We start from the raw sequence: 5,558 nt of genomic DNA on the forward strand, positions 1-5,558 counted from the left end.
GACGAGGACTAAAATCCCATCTGATAGTGTCCCATCTGATAGACAGGACTAAAATCCCATCCTTCCTGCTCCAGAAGGAAGCCTTCTTCAGTTATAGTTACAACACAAATTAAATCGTACATTTTTTGAATGTTTACCACGTGTAGGACACAGTGCTGATTCCCTTCCATACGTCACCTCAGTGACTTCTCACGAGGTTGAAAGGCGTGTACAACTGCCCCTTATTTACAGGCAAGGCAATGAGTCTTAGAGCCTGAGTGTGCCAGTCAAGATCACATAGTTGCTAAGCAGCCGAGCTGGTAGGTAAACCTAGGGCATCTGACAGTAGACCCTGGACCCATAACTGCTATCCTTTCCTTCACAGCTCTGAGTCTTCTACTCCTCCTGGGCTCCCACTCACTGGCCCTCCCCTCTGTGCCCAGGGTGGCTCCCAATCTATGTGCCAAGTATCTGTCAGCTTCCGACGTTTTAGTGCACATCAGGTGCTGTGTTGTTGTAGGACACGACGGCAAGGGAGAAGCCTTAGGCCTTTTTCGAAGTAGCTGTCTAGATTAATAAAATAATTATTTTGTGATTGCCAAAGTAACATCAGTGTTCTTCATAGAAGGCTGAGAAACTATGAATAAGTAAAAAGAAGGCAGAAAAAAAACAACTCATATGTTTCCTGGCGCTGTTTCTTCTGGGAATTGTCCACTTACCCTTTGATGATCTTAACGATTGCCTCATCAGTTTGCTCTAGGACCACGTTCTTTACACTCACAGATGCGATCGACATCTTTTTTTCCCTTCCCAATTTGTTGTTTGTCAGTGTATTTTGAAAAATGTTTTTGGCTCTAGGACTTACCCAGCAGGCAATGCTTCTGTCTTAGGCCTGCCATTGCAGCATCAAGCTAGTGGCTGGAGGGTATTCGGTGCTTCTGGGTTCAATAAACTGGGCTTAATGCAAGATGATACAATATACAAGAATGGCGATGTAAAAGAGGCCATAAGAAGGCTTCCTGAGAACCTTTATAATGACACAGTGTTTCACATTAAGAGAGCCCTGGACCTGACCATAAGGCAGCTGATCTTGCCTAAAGAGCAGTGGACAAAATATGAGGAGGATAAATTCTACCTTGAACCATATCTGAAAGAGGTTATTTGGGAGAGAAAAGAGAGAGAAGAATGGGCAAAGAAATAATCATGTAGTCTAAATCTGTGGATGCAGCTGTCCTAAAGTAGTTTTATGAAGTTGGTTAAACCTGAAATGTACAGTGTAGAACTATCTGGGCTGTAAATGTATTACTTTAAATAAATATCTATTATAATTATTGTTGGGGAAAAAAAGCTTTTGGAAGTTGGAAGTGGCTGCCTAGATTGCAGTCGACCGATCCTTTGCCCTGCAGAGACCCATTTGCTGCCCGACTGGCAGTGACAGGAAGACAGACATTGACATTGGCCATAGCAAGGTTTCCCTCATGGCTGTCGAGGCTCTTCTTGACCAGCCTGACCTGGAAAAAGCAGTTCTGCCCTTGGAGGTCCCAGTGAGCCAGTCGGCAATGCCATTGCCATTTATTATCCTTCCCTGGGAAGGGCAGGGTTCTGCTTGGGAGCTGAGAGCCAGGACTGCAGAGCCTGGAGATTCACCCTGGTCCTCAGAGCCTGTTGTGTAAGCCCGGGAGGGAGTTGAAAGGAAACGGTCCCGCAGCATCTCTCTCCATGCACGTAACTCTATTCAGGTTCCATTGGCTGGAGAGCTGAAGTCATCATCACAAAGACAATGTGTGTGGCTGGAGGGCCACCAGCTGCCTAAATTCCTCAGGGTTGCCTTGCTGCTTTCGTGTCCACCCTAGGAAGTAGGCAGAGCAGATTAGTAGGAGTCTACCCTACAGATGAGAAAACTGAGGCTCAGGTGGACACAGCACCGGCTCTGGGACTAGAATCTGAGCTTCAGTGAGCTTTCATGATGAGGGCTGAGACGCTGGGTGTGGGGAGCCATGGTGTGGGTAGGGGGCCGTCTGAGAGTTTGGAAGAGGAGGAGAGAGGAGACACAGGCGTCTCTGTGGGTCCCCGGGCTGAAGACACGGACTCCACCTACTTTGCTCATTTTCTGCATCAGTTCTGTTCTCCCTCTGCTCCCTAGGGCCACCCTTGCCTCAGTCCCAGCTGTAAAAACAATGGGGGCACACACAGGATATTGTAGGGGAGTGAGGACACACACACAACACATGCTTAACCATGAAACCCCAGAAGCAGGCCCATTACCTAGGAACATAAGTCCACGATCTCTGTCAATGCCAGACAATAGTCCCAAGGCATAGCTTATGTGATCAGAAAGGAGAAAGAAATAAGAGCAGTAAACGTTAAAGAGGAGGGTGACATTACTTGTAGATATGACTTTATACTCACAGCACCCAGGATATTCTATTAGAAAACATTGCCAACAATAGAATTCAGTAAGATGTCTGGGTAAAAAAGTCAGTATCTTCCAAAATAAGAAACAGACAGAAAAATATAATGGAAGAAAGAAGTCCATTTTGAATAGCTACAAACAGATTACATATCCAGGAATATAGTTATCAGGTTATGTGTAAGATGTCAATGAATAAAATTTGAAGATGCTACTGAAGAACATAGACAAACATGTGAATAAATGGAAAAATATCTGTAAGAGAGGAAGCTGCATACTACACATTTGCCAACTGTCTCTAGATTAATATTTAAATTTAGCATAATCCCAGTTGAAAAATAGGATTTTTTTTCCTGGAATTAAACATATTAAAGTTTATGTGGAAAAAGAAATAGATGAGAATAATCAAATTCTGAAAAATAAAAGGTGGTCTAATCCTGAAAGATGTTAAAATATATTATAAAGCTAACATAAATTAAGCAGTTTGGTAATGGTGCATGAATAGACAGACCAATAAAACAGTGTGAAAAATACAGAAATAGATGCAAATATTCATAGAAATTTAGTTTATGATTAAGAGGACATTTCAAATCAGTGGGAGAAAAGGAGGTTATTTAATAAATGGTGTTATGTTTAGACAAATGGTAGCCATCTAAAACAAAGTTTAGATGCCTTCTTAGATCCTCATACCCAAATAAATTCCAGATGGAGCAAAGATTTAAATGGAAAAAAAAAACCCTCACCATAAAAGTATTAAAAGAAAACATGGAGATTTTATTTAAATAATATCCAAATGGGGAAGGACTTTGTCTTTTTAAACATGACACAAAATCCAGAATCCATATAAGAAAAGAAGATTGACACATATGATATCATAAAATTAAAATTTTCTGCCTTGCAAAAATGACTATAAAGCCAAAAGATGAACAATACACTTGGCTGAAAAAAAATGTTTCCAACATGTGAGACGCAGACAGAGAGCTAATTTCCTTAAGACCTATATAAATTCCCACAGATGAAAAAGGAAAAGGACTAACAACCCAAAAGGAAAAAGCAAAGGGCTTGAGCAGAGAGTTCCAAGTTCATAGAAAAATAGATAACAGCGGCCTTTAAACACAAGAAACGGGGCTTACTCTAACTGCTAAAAAAATGCAAACTAAAACTCCTACAAGGTGCCCTGTTTACCTATTAAGCTGGCAAAAAAAAAAAAGATGTTTGCTCACACATTAAGGGTGAGAAACCAGCACTCTGCAGAATTGCTGGGGGAGTGCAATACGGGAGAACCTCTTTGCAAGACCATTTACGGATGTCTCGCAAAATAAAAACTGCACTAACCCTTGACCTAGCAATATCACATTCCAGAGCTTATCCTACACATACATGCACACATTTGCTTAGTGACATATGTATAAGGATATTATTAGTAGGAAAAGATTGGAAATAACTGCTGTGTATATCAACAGAGGACCAGTTAGAGGAGTACCATGTACTCTTACAGTGAAATACTCTGCAGCCTTTAGAAGCAACATGACAGCTCTAAAATGACATGGAACAAGTTTCCAAATGTACGGACTCTATGGCATCGTCTACAGCTGGGACTCCCAAACTTTTTTGACCATAACTCACTGTAAGAACTATATTTTACATCACAAACGGGTTCGTTCATTCATTCATTGGTTTGTTCTTTCATTCATTTTCTTTCAACAGATATTTATTGAGTAACCACCACATTTTCAGACACTGAAATAGGCATTGAAGAGACAGCAGTGAATAAAACAGATGAAAAAAAAATCTCTGCCATCGTGGAGCTTACAAATATATATGAGAACACAAAACTGTTTAATGTGGAAACAAGCAAAACTCGCCTGACAGAAGGCAAATCAGTGGTTGCCAGGGCTGAAGATGGGGGAAGAGATTGATTTTAGAGAAACACCAGGGTACTTTCTGGGGTGGTGAAAACGCCCTATATCTTGATTGTGTTGTGGTCACATGACTGAATGCATTTGGTAAAACACATCAAATTTCACACTTAAAAAGAGTGAATTTTGGGCTTCCCTGGTGGCACAGTGGTTGAGAGCCTGCCTGCCGATGCAGGGGACACGGGTTCGTGGCCCGGTCCGGGAAGATCCCACGTGCCGCGGAGCGGCTGGGCCCGTGAGCCGTGGCCGCTGAGCCTGCGCGTTTGGAGCCTGTGCTCCGCAACGGGAGAGGCCGCAGCAGTGAGAGGCCCGCGTACCGCAAAAAAAAGAGTGAATTTTTATTATATGCAAATTATACCTCCACAGGCTTGATTAAAAAAAAAACTGAAACAGAAGTGTCATGGAACAATACTTCATCTTTCCATAGTAGATGTCCTAGCCTCTGTTCCATCCCATTTCATTCTTTTTCAGTAAACAAAACAAATAAGACCACACCTATGCTGACGTGATCAATTGATTTTATAACATTTTAATGCATCATTACCCATAGTTTGAAAAATTGTGGTCTATATTTGTTACTGTGAGTATAAGTAAAAGCTGGTGAATCTCATATATGGGCATATATATTAACAGAAAGTCTGATATATGTGTATATATATATGTGTGTGTGTGTGTGTGTGTGTGTGTGTGTACAAATATATACAAATATTAGCATAGCAATGAACTTCTTTAGCATAGCAATGATTGGAAACTGAGAGCCTGAGGATCAGGGAAAGGAGCAAGAATGTGATTTTACTAGACACGCTTTTGGAGTATTTAACTTTTTAAAACCATGAGTATATGTAATTTTTTAGAATATATTTGAAATGTTGAAAAGAAAAGGGAAAAATCCTGAGAGCAGAACTGGGTTCGAATTATAAACTTCCTGTGTGACAGTGGGTAAGTTGCTTAACATCTCTGGGCTCTTTTTCCCTTATCTGTACTATAACAATGTTGGTCTATATGACTCTTAGGCCCTAGCCTCTTAGATATTCCAGTTGTCCTTGAAGTGATGGAGCCATTCTCCATATCAGCAAACACTGAGCACCCACAACATGCAAAGTACTAGGCTAGAATCTGGGGCTACAGTCTCTGCCTCAATAGTCTAGTGAAGAAACAGCCACGTGTACGTAAAGGACACTGCCACACATCAGGTGGTATTGACCTGTTCACAGAATGCTCCTGGTCACAGAGGAGGGAGACTTCATCTT

General features: G+C 41.3%; 1 pseudogene; it reads left to right on the forward strand.

Moving 5' to 3' along the window:
- Nucleotides 1–940: 940 nt before the first annotated feature.
- On the forward strand, nt 941–1,193 carry LOC131743808 (cytochrome b-c1 complex subunit 7 pseudogene; annotated as a pseudogene).
- Nucleotides 1,194–5,558: the final 4,365 nt, after the last annotated feature.

This window comes from Kogia breviceps, chromosome 17, assembly GCF_026419965.1.
Source record: "Kogia breviceps isolate mKogBre1 chromosome 17, mKogBre1 haplotype 1, whole genome shotgun sequence".
In the NCBI taxonomy this organism is placed as follows: Eukaryota; Metazoa; Chordata; class Mammalia; order Artiodactyla; family Physeteridae; genus Kogia; species Kogia breviceps.